At 46.4% G+C, this 13,215-nt stretch overlaps 1 non-coding gene across 1 annotated transcript; it reads left to right on the forward strand.

Moving 5' to 3' along the window:
* Positions 1–8,521: 8,521 nt before the first annotated feature.
* On the forward strand, positions 8,522–8,645 carry LOC116576842. Its single transcript, XR_004280305.1, has one exon. It is a non-coding gene; the product is annotated as a U6atac minor spliceosomal RNA (small nuclear RNA).
* Positions 8,646–13,215: the final 4,570 nt, after the last annotated feature.

Here is a 13,215-nt window from a genome sequence, read left to right on the forward strand (position 1 = left end):
TGCCCGTTTGGTAGGACAGGCCAGCGTGTGACTTTGGGAAACTATCTGTGAGGCTGTCCCCAGCAGTGACAGCAGGCTGGAGCTCCTAGCCTGTGTCCCCAGAACTCTGATAGTATGACAAATTGGAGCTCTCACCAGGGCATTGGGGCCGTACCCTAACACTACATTTCCCTAGGTTTTGTTGGCCCATGAAATTCTGGAACTTTGCCTGGAGGGATGCTCGTATGAAAGAATTCAATGGACCAATAACTCTGGGAAATCCTGCATGCCTCCCTTTAGGATTTCTTCGAAGGCCCAGCAACTCGCTGGAGTCTTGGGACCTGCATCAGAGAATTCTGTCTCCTCCAGTCCTCTTCCAAACTCCTAACGGACCTCCTCCTGAGAAACCCGTTCTGACCTCCAGCTCTCCCGAGGGAGCACCAGCCAGGACAAGGAATTACGACGAGCGGGAGACATGCCCTCTTGAGAAGGCCGAGGAAGTTAGAAGAGCCCCCAGTCACATGAAGGAGGCCTCTTCGTGGGATGCTTCCTCTTGTCTTCTCCCTTGTCCCTGGACGGAGGCATAAAAGGTTAAAGGAGGAGGGGAGAGAACACCTTAGACCAGCTCTCCTACTACGGGCCTTGCGGAGATGCGTTCCTTTTCTCTGGACTCTTTTTCCAAATCTGCATTCATGAATGGAGGGGGTGGGTCAGGGTTGAGGGGGTGAACACAGAATCTAGTCTTGGCCTTACAACAATACCACGCAAGTTCTCCAAGATGCTTGATGCACCAGGGAGGGGCGCTGTCTTCCCGCGTGCTAGCTTTACCTTTCCCTCGCATCTTGTTACCTAGAGCTGCGTCCCGCTGTATCAAGAAGAACTACCCCAGCGATCCTATTGCCCCTGGCCAGACTTATATTCTCACTTTATCCCATGATCTTCTATCCACAAGAACACTGTTTGCTTCTACCACTTTCTTAGAAGTGGACAAGTGAGTTATGATAGGGTCTGAAGTTGCCCAGTGTCAAGCAAGGGGAAGAATCTGGTTGAAAGATTCAACAAAGGCTTTTGGAATTGGGATAATAGAAGGGCACCGGAGGTATCCCTTTGCTTTGAATGCACTGTCTTTGGAGGGAGAGGCCCCTGCAACGGCTTTGACTATGATCCTGTTCTCCCTCAAAACACAGCTCATAGGGGACTGTGGGGCCATCTGGTCCCGTCCTCTTCAGCCCAGCTCAGGAAGAGGAGTTGCCCTAATCCTATTATTAGTCTTCCTGGACAGGCTGTAGTAACAAAAGGGGCTGAGAAGTATCTTCTCATCTAACTTCTCCCAAGGCTGATTTTGATGGGTGCATCAAGCTCAGTCATGTTTGGCTGTTGACCAACCTAATCTACCTACTCTTGGTGGTCCTCCGTGGTGCTCCCTTCCCGTCACAGAACATTCCAGACGGCTCTTCCTCCTACCTCCCTCCTGAAGCCCACAGCCTCTGATTTCTTCCCTTCATTTCCTGCTCTATGCCCTCTACCAACCCTGGCCTGTATCTCTAGTAGTCCAGACTCCAGTCCTGGGGCAGCCCTGTGGGATGGAAGTCAAGGCTAACTTCTCTCTCTCTCTTTGGAATTTGCTGGGAGTACTGTAAATAAAGTATTGTCATCATTATTACCGATTAACATTTTTACGCCTAATGAAGTTTCGAAGGGATGGTGTTTACTTGGTCTGGGGAGGGGCACCTTCCAGATGACTTGCCCAGCAATGAAAGCAGCTTGTTAGTTGGAGACCCGGGATGGCTGAGGACAGTTGGAGAGCTCTTCTTTGCAAGCAGCTCTGGTTAACATCAACCGGGAAAGCTCTTTGTAAACACATGAATAATTGATTGTCCTGCGCTCACATAGCTACCGCGGATCTGAGCCTGCATGACTCATTTGCAAGCCATCCCTGTCGTCTGGATGCCATAACATTGGAGGAATGATGATCGTTTCTTGGAGATTCTTCTGTGGCCAGAGTTGCCAAGACCAAGGCTGTAATGGTTTGTTATGATGACCTTTGTTATTCCATTAGGCTCAATTGCTTTAAAAAATGATGTGTGCATACTTTAGGAACGTTTTTACCCTTTACGTTGACCTGACATCATAGTTTATATTACAAAATGTATTAATGACAGAGGAGTGTTTTCATGTCCCAAGGACAAATTTTAACAACCATAATCTGCCCTTAGTCATCATAAATATAAATGTATTGGTCAAACAGATCTCGTTAATGTGGCCAAGATAAATGCAAGTCCATATTTTAAGGCAGTTGAAGTTCGAGAGGATATTTGGAGCTTTTTGTGGGGCTCAGAGATCTTGTATACGCGCTATCAAAAGGCTGAGAAAATTAACATGTTTCCCTCTCTGGTTTCTCGTCGGACAGATATAAACGTCCTGGGGATGTCAAGAAAGATTGTTCACATAGTTTCTGGACTCCGTGAATGCCTGGTGGGGTGAAGCTTAGTTCTTAAAGCTGTATTCTTCTCATTATGCTCACAGTGCTTCTGCAAAGGAACAAAATAAGGATTTCAAGACTCAGCAAATGCATTGCTCAACCCCATGCTTTGCCTGGTAGTTTTAATTATCTGAGGCCCCCTGCCCCACCAGCTTGCTTCCTAGGAGGAGCCCCTTTTCAACCGATGCGCGGCTGACATTTTGCAGTCTATATGCCGGGCACAGACTGGGTCGAACACCTCGCCTTCTTCTCTGTTACGCAGCCCTAGGAAGCATTGGCCGTTGCTGGTGGTGTCCACATTTTAAGCTTCTCAGGCAGAAAATAAATGCTTGTTTAGAATCCTTTTTAATCGTGAGCTTAGTCTGAACCATGAACATGTGTTTAAGGCAGTAATGTCTCTGACAGAGCAGACCATTTCCAGGGGGAGTTGGTCTTCCCTGAATATGGCAGACATGGTCCCATGATGAAAATCTGTGTGGCTTATGGTCACCTGGCAGTGACGGATGAGCACTTCAAATAAAACCATTTTCCATTCTTCCCTTAGAAGACTCTTCTAAGAGGAACCTTCCCTTCTGCATCTGCTGTTGTCTTCTCTAGTATCAACCAGGGGGCTTTGGAGTCATGATTTTGCCTGGATACCCTCTCTGGGATTGGGGGTTGACTCGCTTTCTTAATTTGATGATGTGGTGATAGTTCTGTGATCATCTCCTCTGTGGTTGGGACCTTTTGATGAATTTAGAGAGTGAGGCACATACACCCAGGGTTACAGAAGCACCGTTCACTCTAGCCAACAGGTGGGAGCAACCCAAGGGTTTGATGAGAGATAAACAGAATAAAGAAAATGTTGTATCTGTATAGAATGGAATGTTGTTCAGCCTTAACAAGGAAGGGAATTCTGGCACATGCTATAACATGGGTGAAGCTTGAGGACATGATGCTGATTGAAATGTGTGGGTCGCAAAGGGACCAATACTGTATGACTCCAGTCATAAGATACATGGTGCGTAGTCAGACTCAGAAGCAGACAGTAGAGTGGTGGATGCTGGGAACCAGGGGAGGACGAATGGGAATTACTGTTTACTGGGAACAGAGTTTCAGTGTTGTAGGATGGAAAGAGTTCTGTATATGGACGGTGGTGATGGCTGCAGAGTAGTGTGAACGTATTTAACGCCACTGAACTGTAGGGACGCCTGCGGCTCAGTCGGTTAAATGTCTGCCTTTAGCTCAGGTCATGATCTCAGGGTCCTGGGATGGAGCCCTGTACTGGGATCCTTGTCAGTGGGGAGCCTGCCTCTCCCTTGCCCTCTGCCTACTGCTCCCCCTGCTTGTCTCTCTCTGACAAATAAATAAATAAAATCTTAAAAAAAAATACTACTGAACTGTACACTTCAAAGTGGCTAAGAGAGTACATTTTAAGTGATGTGTATTTTACCACAATTAAAAAATAGTAATAAAAAAGAAAAAAAATGGGGCACATCAGAGACTTGGCATTAGCTTAATTTAAACTCCAAGGCCCCTTTTCTGGAAACAACCTGACTCTAGCCCCCAAGAGAACCCCACCCCCACCCAGAATACCAAGAGCTCCTCTTGCTGAGACTAAAGAGACTTAGAAATTGAAATGTGATAACTTTAAACTTAACCTTGATCGTGGGTGAGATAACTTAACTTTAAACTTTAATTTTTTGTTTTAACTTCTTTGGACCTTAACTTGTTGTTGTTGTTGTTGTTTTAAACAACAACAAAATTAATAAATTAATTTATTTATTTTAGAGAGAGAGAACACATGTGGGGAGAGGGACAGAGGGAGACGGAGAGAAAGAATCTCAAGCAGGCTCACTCCACTGAGAACAGAGCCTGAAGTAGGTCTCGATCTCATGACCCTGAGATCATGACCTGAGCTGAAATCAAGAGTTGGACGCTCATCGGACTCAGCCACCCCAGGCTCCCCGGACCTTCACTTGTAAGGGAATTTGAGCTTTGGAGATCTGGTAGTTCAATATTTTGAGAGGAGTTAAGTTCAAATGTAGAACAGCTTATGGTTGGCCTTTTATTGTTGGGGTGCCTCTATGATATCATCGGATCATTGCCTAATTTCTAATAGGTTATGTTGGTCAATGAGGCTTGGAAACAGATCTCAGTCTATTTGAGGAAATAGAAGAGAATCTACATTTTCTGTCTTGACTACAGAAAGGCCATGAAGAACATAATGTCCTGTACTGACCCATCTCAGGAACTTTGGGGGCAAAAATCCCCTCTGCCTGTCCCAGAAGGTCCCTAATGGAGCTGTAGCTGGTATTAGGGGTGTCGAAGATCCTGTCCCACTTCTGGTTGACCACAGGTATCATGGGTAAACACAGTGGGAACAAAGAACCAAAAAAAAAAAAAAGTATTGAGGAATTTTGGGGCAGAGATGGTAAGTAACTTCCCTGTAATAACCCCCCTCGGGATTGAGATGGCACATATCCCTAAAGTACCCACATGAAGGGATGTTAATTCGTCTTGGACCCTCTCTGCCTCCCCACACTCTTCTTCTCAGGGGAGACTTGACTGGTAATTTGGCGGCAGCCACTGAGCTCTGTGCCTCCTCCTCCATCTTTCTTCTTGGGCTCTGCTCATCCTCTAACTGCAGATCCCAGGTCTCTTTGAGCTGAGTGGTGAGCCGGGCAGAAAAACCCTGCCTTTATTGGAGGAAGCCTACAGTTTTGTGTTGTGCTGCCTGGGGTTCAGCTCCGGGATTCTGCATGAGAAATTCCATTGCTTCTATATTTCTAAACCACATCCTCCAAGCTAACTTTTATCAGTGATACAATAGATATTTTGATGTAAAACAGGATTTTTCTTTGCTCTAAAACCACATCCACATTCTCATTATGCCTTCACGTTTGTAGCATGTCACGAAGTCTTCAGATCACTGTTGCCCACACACGCTGTTTGATCGCTGGCACTCCAGTGAGCTCAGATGGATATGCAAGCTTTTTGGAAGCTGCTGCAGTGTTACAATCACACTTGTCCCTAATTGCCCAAGTCTCATTGGTGAGGTTTGAAGAGGTGACGGGCTAGAATGAGAACTCCAGGCTTCTGGCTGTGGGTCGTGGGCTCCTAAAGAACCAGTTAGCAAGAGTTATCTCAAAGAGTGGTAGTATCTTCAGCTGGAAACTGATCTGATCCCACAGTCTTGTTTTGAAACATCTGCTGATGACGTCACGAAGGGACCTTTCAGATCGGGGTCCGTAAGTTCCAGTGTGGATGTGACTCCCGTGGGAACCTTGAGTAGAGGGCTGTTCCTGCATCTGACACCCAGCTATGCTGATGGGGGACTGAGGTGGGCTTAGAGGGTCTCATTTTTATAAAAACCCAGCTGTTCTAAAGTCTTCCCTGATTTTCCGTAAACCAAGTTCTCACAATCCTAACCCCGTTTTAACGTGGGCGTGCTCCCTCATGGTGGGTAGAGTGACAAATCCTGGCTTTATTTGAAAAAGGGAACTTAGAAATACATCATGGTTAGCCACGGACGCAGGACACACACATTTTGGATGATGGGCTTATACTCATGCTAACACACACAGAGGCCCCTGGTGCCCTCAGGAGACCACAGCACCCCCTTCTGGATGCAGCAGTCAGTAAAGACACCAAACCTACCCCATGAACATCAAGCAGCCGAGTTGCCAGCTACATCATTAGCTAATCCTGAACAATTCTCCAGGAGGGAGAACGCCTAGGGCTTAGCTTTGCCTGTATGTGCATGTATGTGTGGGGGAGCGAATGAGGAAGAAAAATATTTTCTTCTTTTTTAAAACAACTAGTGCCGTTCATTGAATCAACAAATAAGGAGGAGGCCCCCCAAAACAGCGTTAACGCGTAAAGAGTATGGGAGCTGATGGATGGTTTAAAAAAATATTTATTTATTTATTATTAAGTTTTTTTTTAAATTTTATTTATTTATTTGACACACACACACAGAGATCACAAGTAAGCAGAGAGGCAGGCAGAGAGAGGCGGGGGCGCGGGGAGCAGACTCCCCGCCGAGCAGAGAGCCCGATGCGGGGCTCGATCCTAGGACCCTGAGATCATGACCCGAGCTGAAGGCAGCGGCTTTAACCCACTGAGCCACCCAGACGCCCCTAAAAAAAATATTTAAAGCCAAGGTAAGGATTAGGACCGCTGATGAGTAATTGCTACATGCTCTGAGGGCTCAGGGAGAAGCTGTGAGCCTACTGGTTTTTCTCTCTTTATACCTCCCAGCCAAGCTTCAGAGGAAACTCCACGTGAGCTGGAAAAGATGAATTTCAAGCTTCATTGAGAACTCTAAAACCTTAAATCCTTCTCGAAAATAACCTGCCTCTCAGGAATCTTGGGTTCCCCCCACCCCCCCCCATTATAAAGCTCTTCTTCAGGCTGTGGAATGGCTGCATTATTAACTATGATTACTTAAGTCTCTGAACCGAAGGATGCAATAAATCTGAAAGTATTTGTTCTGGTTTGTGACAAAGCAAAACTGTATAATATTAAATCAGATGTTGTTATAAACATATAAAATAGCACATTTTTCCCCCAACTTGGGGCATGGTGGCATGACGCTTCTGGGAACCTAAAAAAAAAAAAAGTTTTTGCATTCTTGGATCCTGAGGCCGGTTTCTGCTAGGTTTTCTTCTTTCTGCGCATGGATGCTAACGGAGGGTGCTTCTGTTTAGGTCTGTCTGTTTTCTCGGTGAGTTAGCAAGGTTGAGTATAAGTGTTCTTACTTCTTTACAGGCTGTTCTCTGGGGTGGAGCTGGTGACCCAGGCCGTGTGTGTGTGTGTGTGTGTGTGTGTGTCTGTGTCTGTGTGACTGTGAGTGGGGAAGATGAATGGCACCCGAGTACCCTGGAATGTTCGGGTCGGAAGGGCGCTTAGACACACACTAGTTCACCAGCCTCCTTGTTGCTCAGGTCATGTTTTCAAACGTAGGTTCGAATGTGTGGGAGAGTGAAACCATACAGATCTGGAGGTGGGGAGGAATTTTGAAATTCAAGTCCAAGTTTCTAGGTTGGGCCTCTGTGCCCTCTGGCTTGGTGAGAGGAACGGCAGGGTTGTCAGTCACGTGACAAACCTGCCACTGTCCTTGGGGGTCAACCCCAGGCCTTGGTAAGGACAGATAATCATGACCCTGCGGAAAGCTTCACGTCTGCCTCTGGACAGTGGTCAGGTTGGCCTTCATTTCCGTCCCTCAAAGGAGTGGCCTGGCCTCTGCAGGGTGTACACAGTCACGAGCAAAGAGCCACAAAGAAGTCAAAGAAGTCAGCGGAGGGAGTGTTAAGAAGTGATTTCAGGTTTACTTGGGTTGGCACTGATGGACAATTTTTGTCTCCAAATATATTATTTTTTATCATTGAGTTGATACGTTTATATTAAAAATACAACTATAGCCTCAGAATATTGTGTATTTAATAATTGCCTTTTACGAAGATGATTTAGAATATTAACAGCATTCTACAAATTACTTAGAACTGCACTATCCAAGATGGTAGCCGTTCGGGGTCATTGACACATGGCCGGTCCAAATGGCGTTAACGCTGTGTGTGTGAAATACATGTGAGATCGCAAAGACTCAGTCAGAATGGAAGAGTGTAATGTGTCTCTGCAATCGTTCTTTTTTTTTTTTTTTAAGATTTTATTTATTTACTTAGAGAGAGAGAGCACGGGCGAGGCAGAGGGAGAGGGAGCAGCAGACTCCCCGCTGAGCAGGGAGCCCACATGGAGTTCAGTCCATCATGACCTGAGTCAAAGGCAGACGCTTAACCAGCTGAGCCACCCAGGTGCCCCTGCAACCATTCTTACAATGATTACATGTTGGAATGATAATGGTGTGGATAAACAGGGTTAAGTAAATTACTAAAATTATTTTTTTTAATGTGGCTACTAGATTAATTGATTAATTAATTAATTAATATTTTCTTAAAGTCATCTCTACACCCAAAGTGGGACTTGAACTCATAACCCCAAGATCAGGAGTTGAATGTTCTGCTAACTGAGCCGGTCCGGTGCCCCGCTATGAGAAAATTTAAAAAATTACATACGTGGGTGCTGTACGAAGGAGAGAAGCTTAGCCTTCTCCTTGACAAGGACAGAGGAGGCCTTTAGGCCTGTACAACACACATAGAGTTAAGGCAGTGTCACTTACTTGGTGGCATGTGAACATTGTTTTGAGGGAGAAGAGTGACTGCTGAATGGATACAAGGTATCCCTTTGGGCTAGTGAACTGTTCTGGATAGACAGGGCGGTTGGTGGCAGAGTATTACGAATGTACTAAATGTCACTGATGATAAATTTTATGTTATGTGTGTCTTACCACTATGAAAAATTGCAGGGGCACCTGGGTGGCTCAGTTGAGGGTCCCATTCTTGATTTTGGCTCAGGTCACGATCTTAGGTGAGGGTCATGGGATGGGGCCCCACATCAGGCTCTGGGCACAGCTTGGAGGTCTGCTTGGGATTCTCTCTCTCCTTCTGCCCCTCCTCCAGCTCCTGCTCTCTCACTCTCTCTTTCTTTAATGATAAACAGATAAATCTTTTAAAAAACGGCCTATGTGGCTCACGTTATACTTGTGTTTTCAATGCTCGTTTAAAGTGAAGAGGTGGGGGTGTGTGGCTTTGCTGAAAACAGTGTCTTTAGAAACAGAAAAAAATTACAAGAGGCAAAGGAGGTCTGAAATCTGTCAGGAGAGGTCGGAATACTTCTCCTCCAGGGGGCTCCTGTCTCTTCATAATGCCTTTCTCTTACCTCATTCCACTGTCTTCCCCACTTGGCCTTCTCCCGCTGCTAGGTTGCTCATGAAGATGACTCTTTCCCTAAAATTCCTCCCAGTTTATGAGGCGTTAAGGAGTTAGGAATCTTGAGGGTCGGAAATAAAATACGACACCCAGATCAGGTTCGACAAGTCCCTCCCCTTCCCAGATAGTGTTGATTAAGAAAAAAGAAAATCTTTTCTGCACATCTCTGGAATCCAGCTTCTTCAAAGTACAGCCCATGAGGCAAACTGATGTGTGATGCTGGAAGTCAGGACAGCGGCTGGGGGGGCTCGGGGTCGGGAGGAGGCAGGGGGTGGGCGGGTTGGGGCCTCAGAGAGGGCTGTGGGGAATAATCTGGTATTGATCTGGTGGCTCGTGATCTCGGTGTATCCGTTTGGTGAAACGCTATTGAGCTTGTGACTTGGGTACTTTTCCGAATGCCCTTCGTACATCAGTAAAAAGTTAAAATAAAAAAAACCCCAAAACAAAATTCAAACCATCCTGAGAGGTGCACACTTTTTTTGAGTGGAAAGCTAACAGCTCTGGAAGGAGTGAATACAGAAGGCCTGGTGTGTATTCTGTGAGCGTGGACACCAGCAGACACTGTATTCCCTTCCATATGGGACCTGGACTGCCCCGCAGGTCACGGAGGCACAGATGGGGTGGCCCCTGGAGGTCCTTCTCCAGACTAGTGTTCTGTGAGTGACCCACCTCGGAAGATTTGTCTTCTACCTTATCCCTTGTTTCTCCCTCTGGGGCATCCACACACAAGGTCAGAGGTGTTGCTTACCAAGAGGCGGGCTAGTTTGTGTAGGTGAGTTAGCTACGGACAGTCACATCCCCGCAGGAGACTGGAGTTTCTCCTCTGCTTACTCAGCCATCCAAAAGGATGACATCTTGCCTTTTGCTATGACGTGGATGGAACTAGAGGGTGTTATGCTAAGTGAAATAAGTCAGTGGAATTTAAGAAACAAAACAGATGATCAAGGAAAGAGAAGGAAAAATAAAATAAGATGAAAATTGAGAGGGAAGCAAACCATAAAAGACTCTGAACTCCAGGGGAGAAACTGAGGGTTGCTGGAAGTGAGGGGGGTGGGGGGGGGTGGGGTGAATGGGGGATGGGCACTAAGGAAGGCACGTGAGGCGATGAGCACTGGGTATTGTATGCAATTGGTGAATCACTAAATTCTACCCCTGAAACTAGTACTACTAGTAATATGTCAATTAAATTGAATTTAAATAAAAAATTAAAAAAAAAAAAAGAATTCTTCGCCTGCTGTGAACAGTCGCCGGCAAGGGCAGGAGGGACCACTCCGGGGTGAGCGCGCCCTGGCTGCAGTTATCACCTACGGAAATCCTGTGTGCTGGTAAATTCCACGCTCAGCGAAGGCCGGAGAAGGGATGACAGGGAGCAGAGGGGCCGGGAATGCTAATGGGGGAGCTTGTTAGCAGATAGCGGCTGGGGAGAGGCACATGGGTTGGAGGAACATATGTGGAAACAGGGAAGGGAAAATAAATAAATGAGATAAGCAACTTCGTTTGCTTCCTCCTTTATGACTCTTTTACTTTGTGCTGGTAACTGTGGTGTCCCCTGGATCTCCTTTTCTGGGGACAACAGCCTGGTGACTGATTTTGAAAACCAGGTCTGGACCCTCTCTCCTTGCCCCGTGTCCATTCCGCTGCAGTGAGTTTCAACACCACTGGCTGGACGGGCTTCCCAGAGCCACACCCCTGCCCAACAGACACAAGCTCAGACCCCAGCCCCAACCTCTAAATTGCAAAGGATTCTTGGTTACACAGCCAGCTGGACCCCCTCGGCACTCCCCCACACCAGAGAGACCTAATGCTGGGATCACTATGAGGTAGTCAGTTCAATAGAGCTTAATAACAATGTTGTTGGCCTGTGGAGAGGTTTATCTTTTGTTGGAGCACAACCGGAAATGGTCAGATTGGCCTCAGGCTAAGCGCTGAGGTCTAGGTCTGCTGCCTGCTGGAAGGCCAAGCTCCAGGACCCAACATCAACAGCAACTGGTTCCCCTGGAAAAACTTTGGACCTCATGTAATGGGCAAGAGGGAACAGGCAAGGGGACGGGAGAGCAACCTGTCCACGCCTGTCCACCGCTCTGGTGGACATCCATTGACTGGATGACCAGGGCTTTGCCAACCTCTGTAGGACATCCGTAGTATAGGTATGATGATGATAACACAGCATACATCATATGATGGTGATAACACCTCACACATATGTAAGGGTCTGATAACACGTATATAAAACCACTTTGCAAAGTATAGAGTGCCTAAACCTTAGCTCTCTGGCATGGGCTGTCAAGCAGCTCGCTGTGGGATGTATGGAGAATGCCTTGTTGCCAAGAACTCAAAGAACTCCAGTTTGCAAATGGCTAACTTTTACTTTAAGAGCGAATCTTTAAGAGCGCTCTTAAAGAATCTTTAAGAGCGAATTGTGATTCCAGTGAAATCTATTAAACCCTACCCCTCGCCAAGAGCTCATGCTGTCTAGTGACCCAAGACAGAAACAGTTCAATGGAAAAGCAAGTCATGTAATTCTGAGGAACTGGCCTTGGGATGGCACTTTCGGGCTCACATCTGAAACCACTGTTTCCTCAGTCTGCCTCTGGACCATTACTATCCTGCTCCCCTCAGCAGGGAGAGGATGCCTGCTCCCGACTCACTTCTACTGCAGCTGAAGCCTTGAGAAGTTTTCTACATTGCTTGTTTAAGCCCAGGCCAATGGACGCCCCCTCTGCTAGACCTGCCTCCTCAAGCACATGCCTCAGCTTGGAGATGAGATGGGCCAGGGTCGAGTTGAGAGGGAGCGGAGGCCAGGAACCGCCATGCTGAAAGCCCATGTACCGCTTAGCTGGCGTTTGAATGTTTTCCATAAGGATTGTGAGGTCCTAGAGGCAGGAAAGAGATCTTAAAGCCATTCACTAAATGCTTACGGAGCCCCTACGATGGACTAGGCACCATTCTTCATGAGCAAAACAGACACATGCTCTTAACCAAGCTTACTGTGCCTGGCGTTATGCAACTAATGACACAAATAATTAATTTGCAAGTGTGATGAGTTCTCTGAAGGGGAAGTGCGGGGTGCTGAGGGAATGTTTCAGTTGAGCCCTGAAGAATAGTGGCCTCAACCCAGTGAAGGGTGTGATGGTGATGAGGGTCAGAAGTGGGTCAAGCCTTCCCAGCTAAGGGAACATATGTGTATGTACATTTTCTTCCATGAGAAGGGACAAAACGCCATATATAGTCTGCCTATCCCCTCCCCGACTTGTAGCCTCTCATCTCAACACTTCTAGAACTCCGCAAATGTCATTTCTTAATTAGACACAGAGACACTATGCTTAGTTACAAAACCAGCCCGATTTGTATTTTCATATTATACACATAAAGCTTGCTATTTCTTTTTGCTGCCCCCTCCCTGCCCCTTACATAACTGACCAAAAGAGAAAGCCGAAGAAAACACACACTCCCAGAGTTTATTATAGTTATTATGACTCAGACAGATTTGAAGACTAGAATTTAATGGAGTTTTTTTTTTTTTTTTTTCCCTAACATTCCTTGGGGACTTGAAGGACTTTTTTTTTTCCCACCAGCCATTGAAGTAAGATTCTAAAACCACATTTCTTTCTAAAAAGAAAAAAAAAAAAACCCCTCTTCTGACTTCAAAGTCAATTATCCTAGAAGCACAACACTTGCCCCATATTTTCACGTCCCTCCGTACCTGCCTCTTGCCTCTCCTTTCCTCTTTATGTCTCTGGTGTGGTGATAAGCTAACTAGAGAAGCTGGTGTCAGTCTTGGCTCTTGACCTTGCTGTGTTACTTTGGTTAACCCACTTCCCCTGTCTCAACCTCAGCTTCTTCAAATGTGCAACACGGGGATGGATCCTAGGACTCGGAACCCTAACATTCCTTGTTTCTCTTGGGAGAATCACAATGGAGAGACATTTCACCCAGCCGCTGTAG

The sequence above is a fragment of the Mustela erminea genome, chromosome 17, assembly GCF_009829155.1.
Source record: "Mustela erminea isolate mMusErm1 chromosome 17, mMusErm1.Pri, whole genome shotgun sequence".
NCBI lineage: Eukaryota > Metazoa > Chordata > Mammalia > Carnivora > Mustelidae > Mustela > Mustela erminea.